The sequence below is a fragment of the Gorilla gorilla genome, chromosome X (genome assembly GCF_029281585.2).
Source record: "Gorilla gorilla gorilla isolate KB3781 chromosome X, NHGRI_mGorGor1-v2.1_pri, whole genome shotgun sequence".
Lineage (NCBI taxonomy): Eukaryota > Metazoa > Chordata > Mammalia > Primates > Hominidae > Gorilla > Gorilla gorilla.
The window spans coordinates 103573085-103589291 of record NC_073247.2 but is presented as its reverse complement, the minus strand read 5'-3'; the positions used below and the strand labels follow the sequence as shown (position 1 = coordinate 103589291).

Here is a 16207-nt window from a genome sequence, read left to right as displayed (position 1 = left end):
ACAGAGCGAGACTCCATCTCAAAAAAAAAAAAAAAAAAAGAATTCTGCCTTTTAAAATGGAATTTGCATTAATAAGTATAATCAAACACTATTTCATGGATAGAAAGAATAAATATCATTAAAATGGGATACTACCCAAAACAATTTACAGATTGTTATTCCTATGAAACTACCAATGACACTCTTCACAGAAGTAGAAAAAAACTATGTTAAAATTCATATGGAACAAAAAAAGACCCCAAATAGTCAAGGCAATCCTAAGCAAAAAGAACGAAACATGAGGCATCACATTACCTGACTTCAAACTATACTACAGGGCTACAGTAACGGTACTGGTGCAGAAACAGACACATAGACGAATAGAACAGAATAGAGAGCCCAGATATAAGGCCACACACCTATAACCACGTGATCATCCACAAAGCTGAAGAAAACAAGCAATAGGGAAAAGACTCCTTACACAACAAATCGGGCTGGGACATCTGGGTAGCCATGTGCAGACAATTGAAACTGGACCCCTTTCTTACACCACATACAAAAGTCAACTCAAGATGAATTAAATATCCATAAAACCCAAAACTATAAAACCTTGGAAGACAACCTAGGGAATTCCATCCTGGACAAAGGAAGTGGCAAAGATTTCATGATGAACATGCCAAAAACAATCACAACAAAAGCAAAATTGACAAATGGGATCTAATTAAATTTAAGAGCTTCTGCAGAGCAAAAGAAACCATCAACAGAGTAAACAGACAGTCTACAGAATGGGAGAAAATATTTGCTAACTATGCATCTGACAAAGGTCTAATATCCAGCATTTATAAGGAACTTAAGTTTACAAGAAAAAAACAACCCCATGAACAAGTAGGCAAAGGACATGAGGAGACACTTTTCAAAAGAAGACTTACATGTGTCCAGCAAGCATATGAAAAAAAGCTCAATATCACTGATCATTAGAGAAATGCAAATCAAAACACCAAGGAGATATCATCTCACACTAGTCAGAATGGCTACCATTAACAAGTCAAAAATAACATATGCTGGCGAGGTTGCAGAGAAAAGAGAATACTTTTACAATGTTGGTGGGAGTGTAAATTAGTTCAACTATAGTGGGAAGCAGCATAGTGATTCCTCAAAGACGTAAAACCAGAACTACCATTTGACCAGTAATCCCATTACTGGGTAACTACCCAGAGGAATATAAATCATTTTACCATAAAGACACATGCACACAAATGTTCACTGCAGCACTATTCACAATAGTAAATACATAGAATCAACCTAAATGTCCATCAATAACAGACTGAATAAAGAAAATGTGGTACATATACATCATGGAATACTATGCAGCAATAAAAACTAAGGAGATCATGTCCTTTGCAAGACCATGGATGGAACTGGAGACCATTATCCTCAGCAAACTAATGCAGGAACAGAAAACCAAATATTGAATGTTCTCATTTTTAAGTGGGATGTAAATGATGAGAACTGATACACACAAAAAAGGGAACAACAGACTCTAGGGACTAATTGAGCATGGAGCGTGGGAGGAGGGAGAAGAGCAGAAAAAAAAAATTCCGTACTAGTCTTAGCACCTGGGTGATGAAATAATTTGTATAACAAACTCCTGTGGCATGAGCTTACCTATATAACAAACCCGCACATGCATACCTGAACCTAAAATAAAAGTTAAAGAAATAAAGCAAATATTTTTCCCATTAAAAAATAAGTAAAATGGAATTTGCATTTATAAGTTAAAATAAACCCTACTTCTTGTGTGTTCTTTAGTTTCACAATAAAAGCATGTACTGGGTTCAGCCTGGTTTTCAGGAAGGAATAGCATCTATAAGAGAAAATTCAAATGTATTTACAAGATGTTCATACAAAGATAAGGTATAAATGTTAGTGTTTGTATAATTTTTCCTTTCTCTTTCATCTAGGTAAATACATAAGAAAATGTTTTCTCTATTTAGCAATATTCTTCATACTTATAAAGAGTTACTATTTCAACTGTGTCTTAATACATTTTAACTCCAAATATAAATGTAATATTAACCATTTAAACTTCAATTTGGGCATTCAAAATAACCTTGCTACATGTGAGAAAACTTAATTTTAGAGAAGGCCTGTTGGGTCCTGCTTCAAAAGTATTAGTATATTTGAAAGTGCAAAAAGATGAGCGGTAAAAATTAGACATTCTTCAAGACAACTCCCTACATAATACACAAAGATTGAGCTCTTCAAAAATAACAATTTAGATATAAAATTTATTCTCTATAAATATCAGTTTTAAATGGAAACAACTATATAGATCCATAATATTTTATATTATGAATCTCAACTCAAAGCAAATGAATCATTCCAAATATATACCAACAATTTTAAGACATTATATTTAACTTAGCAGTTCATGGGCACTGTACCAAATACACAGTAAGTGCTTAAGAAATGCTTGCTGGAGGGAGGAGCCAAGATGGCCGAATAGGAACAGCTCCGGTCTACAGCTCCCAGCGTGAGCGACGCAGAAGACGGGTGATTTCTGCATTTCCATCTGAGGTACCAGGTTCATCTCACTAGGGAGTGCCACACAGTGGGCACAGGTCAGTGGGTGCGTGAAACGTGTGTGAGCCGAAGCAGGGCGAGGCATTGCCTCACTTGGGAAGTGCAAGGGGTCAGGGAGTTCCCTTTCCTAATCAAAGAAAGGGGTGACAGACGGCACCTGGAAAATCGGGTCACTCCCACCCGAAAACTGCGCTTTTCTGAAGGGCTTAAAAACTGGCGCACCACGAGATTATATCCTGCACCTGGCTCGGAAGGTCCTACGCCCACGGAGTCTCGCTGATTGCTAGCACAGCAGTCTGAGATCAAACTGCAAGGCGGTAGCGAGGCTGGGGGAGGGGCGCCCGCCATTGCCCAGGCTTGCTTAGGTAAACAAAGCAGCCGGGAAGCTCGAACTGGGTGGAGCCCACCACAGCTCAAGGAGGACTGCCAGCCTCTGTAGGCTCCACCTCTGGGGGCAGGGCACAGACAAACAAAAAGACAGCAGTAACCTCTGCAGACTTAAATGTCCCTGTCTGACAGCTTTGAAGAGAGCAGTGGTTCTCCCAGCAGGCAGCTGGAGATCTGAGAACGGGCAGACTGCCTCCTCAAGTGGGTCCCTGACCCCTGACCCCCGAGCAGCCTAACTGGGAGGCACCCCCCAGCAGGGGCACACTGACACCTCACACTGCAGGGTACTCCAACAGACCTGCAGCTGAGGGTCCTGTCTGTTAGAAGGAAAACTAACAAACAGAAAGGACATCCACACCAAAAACCCATCTGTACATCACCATCATCAAAGACCAAAAGTAGATAAAACCACAAAGATGGGGAAAAAACAGAACAGAAAAACTGGAAACTCTAAAAAGCAGAGCGCCTCTCCTCCTCCAAAAGAACACAGCTCTTCACCATCAATGGAACAAAGCTGGACAGAGAATGACTTTGACGAGCTGAGAGAAGAAGGCTTCAGACGATCAAATTACTCTGAGCTATGGGAGGACATTCAAACCAAAGGCAAAGAAGTTGAAAACTTTGAAAAAAATTTAGAAGAATGTATAACTAGAATAACCAATACAGAGAAGTGCTTAAAGGAGCTGATGGAGCTAAAAACCAAGGCTCGAGAACTACATGAAGAATGCAGAAGCCTCAGGAGCCGATGCGATCAACTGGAAGAAAGGGTATCAGCAATGGAAGATGAAATGAATGAAATGAAGCGAGAAGGGAAGTTTAGAGAAAAAACAATAAAAAGAAACGAGCAAAGCCTCCAAGAAATATGGGACTATGTGAAAAGACCAAATTTACGACTGATTGGTGTACCTGAAAGTGATGGGGAGAATGGAACCAAGTTGGAAAACACTCTGCAGGATATTATCCAGGAGAACTTCCCCAATTTAGCAAGGTAGGCCAACATTCAAATTCAGGAAATACAGAGAACGCCACAAAGATAATCCTCGAGAAGAGCAACTCCAAGGCACATAATTGTCAGATTCACCAAAGTTGAAATGAAGGAAAAAATGTTAAGGGCAGCCAGAGAGAAAGGTCGGATTACCCTCAAAGGGAAGCCCATCAGACTAACAGCGGATCTCTCGGCAGAAACCCTACAAGCCAGAAGAGAGTGGGGGCCAATATTCAACATTCTTAAAGAAAAGAATTTTCAACCCAGAATTTCATACCCAGCCAAACTAAGCTTCATAAGTGAAGGAGAAATACAATACTTTACAGACAAGCAAATGCTGAGAGATTTTGTCACCACCAGGCCTGCCCTAAAAGAGCTGCTGAAGGAAGCGCTAAACATGGAAAGGAACAACCAGTACCAGCCGCTGCAAAATCATGCCAAAATGTAAAGACTATCGAGACTAAAAAGAAACTGCATCAACTAACAAGCAAAATAACCAGCTAACATCATGATGACAGGATCAAATTCACACATAACACTATTAACTTTAAATGTAAATGGACTAAATGCTCCAATTAAAAGACACAGACTGGCACATTGGATAAAGAGTCAAGACCCATTAGTGTGCTGTATTCAGGAAGCCCATCTCACGTGCAGAGACACACATAGGCTCATAATAAAAGGATAGAGGAAGATCTACCAAGCAAATGGAAAACAAAAAAAGGCAGGGATTGCAATCCTAGTCTCTGATAAAACAGACTTTAAACCAACAAAGATCAAAAGAGACAAAGAAGGCCATTACATAATGGTAAAGGGATCAATTCAACAAGAAGAGCTAACTATCCTAAATATATATGCACCCAATACAGGAGCACCCAGATTCATAAAGCAAGTCCTGAGTGACCTACAAAGAGACTTAGACTCCCACACATTAATAATGGGAGACTTTAACACCCCACTGTCAACATTAGACAGATCAACGACACAGAAAGTTAACAAGGATACGCAGGAATTGAACTCAGCTCTGCACCAAGCGGACCTAATAGACATCTACAGAACTCTCCACCCCAAATCAACAGAATATACATTTTTTTTCAGCACCACACCGCACCTATTCCAAAACTGACCACATACTTGGAAGTAAAGCTCTCCTCAGCAAATGTAAAAGAACAGAAATTATAACAAACTATCTCTCAGACCACAGTGCAATCAAGCTAGAACTCAGGATTAAGAATCTCACTCAAAACTGCTCAACTACATGGAAACTGAACAACCTGCTCCTGAATGACTACTGGGTACATAACGAAATGAAGGCAGAAATAAAGATGTTCTTTGAAACCAACGAGAACAAAGACACAACGTACCAGAATCTCTGGGACACATTGAAAGCAGTGTGTAGAGGGAAATTTATAGCACTAAATGTCCACAAGAGAAAGCAGGAAAGATAAAAAATTGACACCCTAACATCACAATTAAAAGAACTAGAAAAGCAAGAGCAAACACATTCAAAAGCTAGCAGAAGGCAAGAAATAACTAAAATCAGAGCAGAACTGAAGGAAATAGAGACACAAAAAACCCTTCAAAAAATTAATGAATCCAGGAGCTGGTTTTTTGAAAGGATCAACAAAATTGATAGACCGCTAGCAAGACTAATAAAGAAGAAAAGAAGAATCAAATAGACGCAATAAAAAATGATAAAGGGGATATCACCACCGATCCCACAGAAATACAAACTACCATCAGAGAATACTACAAGCACCTCTATGCAAATAAACTAGAAAATCTAGAAGAAATGGATAAATTCCTTGACACATACACTCTCCCAAGACTAAACCAGGAAGAAGTTGAATCTCTGAATAGACCAATAACAGGATCTGAAATTGTAGCAATAATCAATAGCTTACCAACCAAAAAGAGTCCAGAACCAGATGGATTCACAGCCGAATTCTACCAGAGGTACAAGGAGGAACTGGTACCATTCCTTCTGAAACTATTCCAATCAATAGAAAAAGAGGGAATCCTCCCTAACTCATTTTATGAGGCCAGCATCATTCTGATACCAAAGCCGGGCAGAGACACAACCAAAAAAGAGAATTTTAGACCAATATCCCTGATGAACATTGAGGCAAAAATTCTCAATAAAATACTGGCAAAACGAATCCAGGAGCACATCAACAAGCTCATCCACCATGATCCAGTGGGCTTCATCCCTGGGATGCAAGGCTGGTTCAATATATGCAAATCAATAAATGTAATCCAGCATATAAACAGATCCAAAGACAAAAACCACATGATTATCTCAATAGATGCAGAAAAGGCCTTTGACAAAATTCAACAACCCTTCATGCTAAAAACTCTCAATAAATTAGGTATTGATGGGACGTATTTCAAAATAATAAGAGCTATCTATGACAAACCCAAAGCCAATATCATACTGAATGGGCAAAAACTGGAAGCATTCCCTTTGAAAACAGGCACAAGACAGGGATGCCCTCTCTCACTACTCCTATTCAACATAGTGTTGGAAGTTCTGGCCAGGGCAATTAGGCAGGAGAAGGAAATAAAGGGTATTCAATTAGGAAAAGAGGAAGTCAAATTGTCCCTGTTTGCAGACGACATGATTGTATATCTAGAAAACCCCATTGTCTCAGCCCAAAATCTCCTTAAGTTGATAAGCAACTTCAGCAAAGTCTCAGGATACAAAATCAATGTACAAAAATCACAAGCATTCTTATACACCAACAGACAAATAGAGAGCCAAATCATGAGTGAACTCCCATTCACAATTGCTTCACAGAGAATAAAATACCTAGGAATCCAGCTTACAAGGGATGTGAAGGACCTCTTCAAGGAGAACTACAAACCACTGCTCAAGGAAATAAAAGAGGATACAAACAAATGGAAGAACATTCCATGCTCATGGGTAGGAAGAATCAATATCATGAAAATGGCCATACTGCCCAAGGTAATTTATAGATTCAATGCCATCCCCATCAAGCTACCAATGACTTTCTTCACAGAATTGGAAAAAACTACTTTAAAGTTCATATGGAACCAAAAAAGAGCCCGCATCACCAAGTCAATCCTAAGCCAAAAGAACAAAGCTGGAGGCATCACAATACCTGAATTCAAACTATACTACAAGGCTAGAGTAACCAAAACAGAATGGTACTGGTACCAAAACAGAGATATAGATCAATGGAACAGAACAGAGCCCTCAGAAATAACGCCGCATATCTACAACTATCTGATCTTTGACAAACCTGAGAAAAACAAGCAATGAGGAAAGGATTCCCTATTTAATAAATGGTGCTGGGAAAACTGGCTAGCCGTATGTAGAAAGCTGAAACTGGATCCCTTCCTTACACCTTACACAAAAATCAATTCAAGATGGATTAAAGACTTAAACGTTAGACCTAAAACCATAAAAACCCTAGAAGAAAACCTAGTCATTACCATTCAGGACATAGGCATGGGCAAGGACTTCATGTCTAAAACACCAAAAGCAATGGCAACAAAAGACAAAATTGACAAATGGGATCTAATTAAACTAAAGTGCTTCTGCACAGCAAAAGAAACTACCATCAGAGTGAACAGGCAACCTACAAAATGGGAGAAAATTTTCGCAACCTATTCATCTGACAAAGGGCTAATATCCAGAATCTACAATGAACTCCAACAAATTTACATGAAAAAAACAAACAACCCCATCAAAAAGTGGGCAAAGGACATGAACAGACACTTCTCAAAAGAAGACATTTATGCAGCCAAAAAAACACATGAAAAAATGCTCATCATCACTGGCCATAAGAGAAATGCAAATCAAAACCACAGTGAGATACCATCTCACACCAGTTAGAATGGCAATCATTAAAAAGTCAGGAAACAGCAGGTGCTGGAGAGGATGTGGAGAAATAGGAACACTTTTACACTGTTGGTGGGACTGTAAACTAGTTCAAGCATTTGGAAGTCAGTGTGGCGATTCCTCAGGGATCTAGAACTAGAAATACCATTTGACCCAGCCATCCCATTACTGGGTATATACCCAAAGGACTATAAATCATGCTGCTATAAAGACACATGCACACATATGTTTATTGCGGCATTATTCACAATAGCAAAGACTTGGAACCAACCCAAATGTCCAACAATGATAGACTGGATTAAGAAAATGTGGCACATATACACCATGGAATACTATGCAGCCATAAAAAATGATGAGTTCATGTCCTTTGTAGGGACATGGATGAAATTGGAAATCATAATTCTCAGTAAACTATCGCAAGAACAAAAAACCAAACACCACATATTCTCACTCATAGGTGGGAATTGAACAATGAGATCACATGGACACAGGAAGGGGAACATCACACTCTGTGGGGTTGGGGGAGCGGGGAGGGATAACATTAGGAGATATACCTAATGCTAGATGACGAATTAGTGGGTGCAACGCACCAGCATGGCACATGTATACGTATGTAACTAACCTGCACAATGTGCACATGTACCCTAAAACTTAAAGTATAATAATAAAAAAAAATAAATAAAAATAAAAAAAAGAAAGAAAAAAAAAAGAAATGCTTGCTGGAGATTCGGGTCACCAATTCTTTTGTTTTAAACCTTTTCCTCCAAGAATATATCACTACAACAACCAGCAAAGACTTCAAGAAATAATCGGAGTGATTTATAATAACTTGGAGTGTCCATTATTTTATGAATTCCATTTTATTCAAAAACCTAAAGTTTTCTGGTGAGAGTATATTTTATGCATGATCTTCACCTGTAGTTATTTTCACTACAAATTATACTAAGTGGTTCTTAGGAAATCAGTTTTTCAAACTATTAGTAAGTAAAATATTTAAATTAATTTAACTAATCCTACATGTTTTCACAATATTTTTAGATTCCTCTTCTTTAAATTTTTTTTTCTATTTCTCACTTAGGACAACCACAAACCCCACTCCAACTCATTAAGAAATGAAAAATGATTTCTTTTATCATTAGCCTTCATTCAGCATATTCCATGCCTTCTCACCACAAGTAAAAAACAAGCCTTCAAAGGGGTAATATACTAGTATATTGGAAGAAGAATGAAATGCAACCCCCCTTTTATTTATAAATCAAGAAGTGCATTAACCTCAAAACAATTCTAAGTAACCATCAAATGGGAAATCAAGAATATACAAGTTCCGCCTCTACAGAGTTGGATACAGTATTGCTTGCTGGACTAACAAACACTAGCCAACTTGTAATTGAGAAATATTCATGAGATGCTTTATTTGTATGTTTAAAATAATAATGTCTGTGTTTCACTGTGAACATATGCCCTTGTGTGCATTTATGTGCATGCATGTGTAGACAGATCACTGTAAGGAAAACTGCCAATTGAAATGCCATCATACTAAACAATAGTTGAAATGCAAGTGGTGTGATCAGGGTTAATCTCACATTAAGGCAGCCCCAAAATAGAACTTTCATTGCGTTCCATACCAATACATTTTTTTTTTTTTGAGATGGAGTCTCACTCTGTCGCCCAGGCTGGAGTGCAGTGGTGCGATTTTGGCTCACTGCAACCTCCCAGGTTCAAGAGATTCTCCTGCCTCAGCCTCCCGAGTAGCTGGGACTACAGGCGTGTGCCACCATGCCCGGCTAATTTTTTGTATTTTTTTTTAGTAGAGATGGGGTTTCACCATGTTAGCCAGGATGGTTTTGATCTCCTGACCTCATGATCCACCGGCCTCAGCCTCCCTAAGTGCTGGGATTACAGGCGTGAGCCATCGTGCCCAGTCCACCAATGCAGTTTTAAGTGAGTAATACATTCAGATAAAAAAAAAATTCTTCATGCATTTGCGGTTATTGTTATTTTTATTTAGCTATTGCACTGCTTATAAAAAACGTAATTTGATCTCACATTGGTTTAGAAAAAGAGATTACGAAAAAAGAAAATAAAAGACACCATTCTTTTGATTAGGTACTAGAGGCTCCAATTACTTGGGAGACTTTTTGGTTTTTAGAATTATAACATACTCTGTAATGATTTCAGTTTGTCACAGAGTACAAAATATGTGAAAATGGCCAGTATTTCATTTTAAATTATAATTTCTTTATAGCTGATAAACGTAAAATATTTTCCTATTCCAGAAAATATTAGAAATGCTGAAATATGTTATATTTTCTTTTCAGAGATATCCAACTCCTTAATAGATATCATAGAAGAAGTTACAACAAACACAACTATTTTACACTTGCAAAAACTGCCACTCACTCTAGGAAATTGCGATCACAGGGTACATTAATTCTTTATATAACCTGACAACCCTGGAAAATAAAGACCAGTGCTCTTCATGATGAAATTACTTTGCATCAGGACTTGATTTATAGATAGCACAAGAACAAAATTAGAAACGAAGGTGATTGATTATGCCTTGAAGAAAGAACTCTCTTTTCCATACAATAGTTATATTTAGACTATAAGCATCTAGAGCTGTGCAGTCCAATATAGTACCTCTTGCTGTGTGTAGCTGTTAAAAGTAAATTTAAGTCAGATTAAAAATTCAATCCCTTAGTTGTACTAAGCACATTTTAAGTGCTCAATTGTCCAATAAGGCTAAGGACTTAAGCACTGGACAGCACAGATTATAGAATATTTCTATTACGACAGAAAGTTCTGTTGGACAGTACTAATCTAGATCAGAAGGTCAGTAACCTTCAACTATGCCTGCACCCAGGACAGTGAAATGATGGCTAGAATATCCAATTCATAGGCAGGGGACAAAAAAGGTATAAAATTAAATAGTACAGTAAAATGTATTCTTGAATCATTTAGAAATGAGTAGTATTTTATGATTCTAAATTTTGAAACTATTAGGCAGTGAATATTTTTAAGATATTGGTAACTTGTTAACTCAAGAAGAAACAATCAAATCTCCCCTCATTTTAAGTTAGAAATCACACTGTTCCAGATCCTCTGAGAGAACAAAAATGCACAGTTTTATAGTTATAAGTAAATAGCATCTTAAAATAGAATTATTTCATAAAACATTATATGATCCCAGTAAAACCTATGTGATATGCTATATAAATAAATGTACTGTATCTGAGACATAAAAATTATGAAGTGGTAATATACCAAAATAACTCTCCACTTGATAATCTTTAGTATATTGGGTAGGGTCAATAGGAGTTTGGAATACTCACCATGTTCTTCTCATTTATCACCATCATAATCCTTATACAGATAGTATGAAGAATATGATGCATGATAGAAATCATGAATCCTTCAAAAACCTCAAACAGAAAACTGAAGGGTATAGGACAAATATCCTAATAGACAACTATGTAACTTCGTCACTGTCTTGCTTTAGGCAATATCAGAAATGCATGCACACTATAAATAAGTACCTGTGATACAGAATCATGCAATGCAAGCCACTGTTTTCTAACATAGCCAATTACCCTTTCACTCTTAATCCATCTCCAATGTCCCTCAGTCCACATTGCCTCATCCTTCCTTAAATATATACTCAGAGCACTAATATACATTGGCTAACACAGTTCACAAATTTCCTCATATTTCTGCTTTTGTGCAGACTTTCCCTTGACCTCCAAGTTCTCCACAGTGCTGGATACAGTCTTAATGAATACCACCGATTTAACACTTTTCATATTATCATATATGTTTTATAAAGAAATAATATTTAATGAAGCCACAGACTCTGAGAGTTTTAAAAATGTAGAGAAAAAAGTTAAATAACTAGTAAAAGCCATTAAGCACTGAAATGGAAATATAATCCTTCAATGTTCCCTATACAACATATAGTCTTGTTCCCAATCCCTTTCTTCCCTAAAAAATGAAAAGAAAAGGAATTCCTTGCTATTTCTTATGAGTCAGTCCTTCTCCATTTTAATTTGTCTTTCCATTCTATTTGAACGGAATAATCAAATTGGGGCAATGTATGGAAGATCTTATATTCTAATATTTTAATTTTATGATAATTTTCAGAATTTATTACATAATTATACATAAAACAAACTTATATAGGCATTTTGCGTATTGGAGATTTTTTTTGGGGCGGGGGTTGGGGACTGAGTCTCGCTCTATTACCCAGGCTGGAGTGCAGTGGTGCAATCTTGGCTCACTGCAACCTCCGCCTCCCGGGTTCAAGTGATTCTCCTGCCTCAGCCTACCAAGTAGCTGGGATTATAGGCACCCACCATCACGCCCAGCTAATTTTTGTATTTTTGGTAGAGACGGGGCTTCACCATGTTGGCCAGGCTGGTCTCAAACTCCTGACCTCAGGTGATCCACCCACCTCGGCCTCCCAAAGTGCTGGGATATTTTTTTACCTTTCCCATATCCACTATATAATGTTGCTTAATTAGTTTTCATTTACATTTATTTATTCCTTTCCCATGTGTCAATATATTAACACGTCAACATGTCAAAATATGCTTTCTTACAGAGTAAGATATTACCTAATATTACTTTCAAACTAGCAATTAAGCCCACAGACTAAAACAAGCTAGAAAAAAATAGGACTTTTATTTCTGTGTTGTGTGCCACATTAATGAGAAAATGCAAAATCAATTTTGTTCACATAGTCATTACCAAGTATATGAGAAAATAATTAGTTGATAGCTCATTTTACCATTCTGACAGAAGACATTTCATAGAGACATTATTTAAATATACTTTCGGTTTGATTTTCTAGTTTTAAAAATAAATGAAAAATTTTTTCATATATAGAATGAACTGAAAGACTCCATAGAGATCATTTTTTTGCAATTGTCTTAATGAACAGTATTGATGATTTCAGATAAACCATTCATTCAGGGCTTCACATCCATTGTAGCAAGACCATTCATTTAAAGCTATTGCAAAATGTATATGATATGGAAATTGAGACAGTCATTAATTTCCAATACTAAAAAATGTTTTTATACCCTACTGAAAAAGTAAAGTCATAAAATGTTATTATATCCAAATATAAACTATCCTGGCATTAAGAAATTTAAATTTTTTAAAGAAGTCCTAGAATGAGCTATGGAGCTAGACGGTCTTGTTTTATAATAAATCCAAGATCCACCACTCACTAGCTGTGTGACTTTATGCAAGTCATTTAAATTCTCTGTATCTTTGGGTAAAACAGGGTTGACAATTGTGTCTACCTTATAGTGTTATTGTGTACACTAAATGAGTTAATATATGTAAAGTACTTAGAACAGTTCCTGGAACACTAATGTTACATGTGTTTGTAATTGTTGATATTGTTATTATAAACTAAAAAAAAAATAAACAAAGGTATTTGTATATCCTGCACTCACAAAGACAAGTCTAATCCTGTGGGAAAAACTAACTGGACTTGAATTCTAGTATTAACTATGCCTTTAGGTATCTGTGACTTTGGACAAGTCATTTAGTCATTCTGTGCCTCATTTTACTCACTGAGGGTGAGTAGCGTTGGGATTTATCTCTAAGATCTTTTCTTGTTCTAGCCATCTGTGATTGAAAGAAGGTTTAATCATAAATACATAATCATTTGCATAATGGATCTCAATTATGAGCAATGCTACAGCTTTAAAAGATCTTACATCACAATTCCACATGCGAAGTCAAAATGTCTTTTCATCAAATGCATATTTCATGTAATCTTCAGATTTAAAATTATGTTTATAAGGTTTAAAGACTGTGTGCTCTGTTTTAGGTAGTTAGTGATTTTATAATTGTTCCCAGCTTGGCAACAAATTTTTTTTCATGTAATTTAGATTAAAAAGCTTATTTTAAAAGAGGAATGATTATATTCAACTTTCAAGGTATGTTTGGTAATATTTTGGTAATAAATTTTTTTTTCAAAATTTTATAACCCTTCATAACATTTTTGAGAAAGACATATCCCAGTGACATTTATCTTTAGATATTATTATGATTGGTTTTCAAATGCTTAAACTGAACAATGAATGTTTTTGATAAAACAGGGAACATGTTAACTTATTAGATGATTTTAATTAATATTTAAATTTTTAAAGAACAAGTATAAATTAGGGAAAGTGGGGAGTTATTTTAATTGGATACGTGCAATATATCTTGAAACTCTGTAATCCAGCACTGTGTTGAAAATATTAAAGCAAACACCTCACAAAATCAAGTGCATTTTGAAACAGTATTTGCAACTAAAATATGTGAACTATGGCATCATGATTTTGTCCTGAAAATAATAAAAATTTGACATCTCTAAATTTGATGACTTTAAAACAAAAAAGATAATTAAAACCTGTTACAGCTGACAACAACATTGCACCTTCATAATTTTTCACTAAGTACAGCTGCTAATTTTCAAGAGGAACTGTTAGAGATTTCACGTAAGAACTGCTTCTCCTCTCTATTTTTATTCAGAAGAAAAGGTTTTTTTTTAAAACAAAGCATTTCCAAATATATTATCTATCCAACCAGTACTTTTTTGTGGTCTACTTCCACGTTTTTATGGTGTTGAAAAATAAGTATTCATTATTTTGATAAACATTATATATAACAACCAAACCAAACCGATAACAACAACAACAACAAAAACTGAAAGCAAAAAAACTATGTTTATTACCTTTTGAAATCTATAGAATCTAAACTCCGAGGCCTAGCATTCAAGGTCCTCAATTAGCTGCTTCTAAGAAATATCTTTCTCTTTAATTTATAATCCATGACCTCTCCTCTTCAGCCGAGCCAACATCTACTCTCTAGCCATAATATTTTCCACATCTTCTCTGGTCATCAAAGGTCATCATCTACTTCAGAGCAATTCAAAACTCATTTCCTCTAAGAAATTTTCAGATTAGCATCACATGGGGAAAATTTGAATAAGCATAAGAGTAAGGATAAGGTTAAATGTAAGTGCTTAAGGGATTTGTGGTTAAAATATGACAACTGAGGTGATGGCAGTCAGCAAGAAAAAGTCTTAGAGCAATCAGTTTTGTTTTTTTTTTAACTTCAAAATGGAAACAAATCTCATCAATATTCAATTAGCATATTCCAGTACTCGTCTATTTTTCTTCCACTCCTTAAACAGTACACAGAATATTGTTTTGAATTGAATGGGCTGAATGTCTTGTTGAATAAGAAATTTTCACCTTGGCTTAATTTGGCTTTACTACCTGAATGTTAATTTTTTGTATCTCCCCTCTACTATCTCAAGTTCTCTTAAAACCAAACCTGGTACAAATAACAGGTCTATAAAATGTGGTGTATATATAATGTCACAATAAAGAATAAGATTATATTAAACTGTCAATGATTAAGCTACAGACTGTTTTATTCATGGCAGTTTGTAAATTTAAGCTGTTCCTAAATATGGAAATAATGTGATGAGTTATATTCCAACTACCTGCAAGGGACTTGAATAATTTGGGAAGAACTGTGAGGCACAAGGGGAAACTGGTAGGAGCAGAGGATGTGGAAAAGACTGCAGAGAAAACTTGGAAAGGATGAAGGTATTAAAGAGAGAAAAGGGATGATTGAGAGGTAAGGAATGATTTTGAGCATTGAGACGAACTAACAAAATAAGAAGCACTCATAGAGTCTGAGCAACAAGTTGTTATGAAAACTTAACTGGGGAAAACTATGGTGACAACAAAGATGGAGAACTTAAAAACTGGGTAGAGACTTGGAAGAATTATAGACACACAAAGAGAACAGGGAGAAATCTGGGAAAACTAACGGAACTGAGAATGACTTCAATGAACGGAAAACTTGAAGGAATGAAAGGTAGAGGGAGGGGTTGGGAAGATTTACTGGATCTGGGAGGTCCCAGGCACCATAAAGAGTGGATTTATGTACTTGGAGAGAATGATGGAAGTGACAGAGGAGTAATGGAGGGAATAGAAGGGAACAAGAAAAAGAATCATGTAAAAAGTTGTTTAAATCTTTTGTTCTCTAAAGCTTAAAATGTCTGAGAAATTTAACAGTGATTAGAACTTTTAAGAGATTTCTTCTTTGAGCAATGCCAAGGGGAACATATTTCAGTATCTTCTGCCACATGGACAAGAGAAACTGAGAATGAGTATTTGTGACAAATAATTTAAATATATTATTTTTAAGTGTATTACATTATTGGAGTATTGTGACAAAGTTGTGGGGGTGCACTGGAGTACACGCTAATCACTAAGTGGACAAACTTAAATGATTTTTGAATAAATCAAAACCTCCCAAGCAAGAAACTGAACACTACTTCCAAATTTGGTTTAATTAAATAGAATCCTAAACATTTTTTATTCATCTAAATGGAC

At 36.2% G+C, this 16207-nt stretch overlaps 1 protein-coding gene across 1 annotated transcript in view; it reads right to left on the bottom strand.

Annotated features, from left to right (window-relative positions):
- Positions 1-16207, bottom strand: part of PCDH11X (protocadherin 11 X-linked) — an 840422-nt gene that overhangs the window by 790914 nt on the left and 33301 nt on the right. The gene's annotated exons all lie outside the window — the stretch shown is intronic.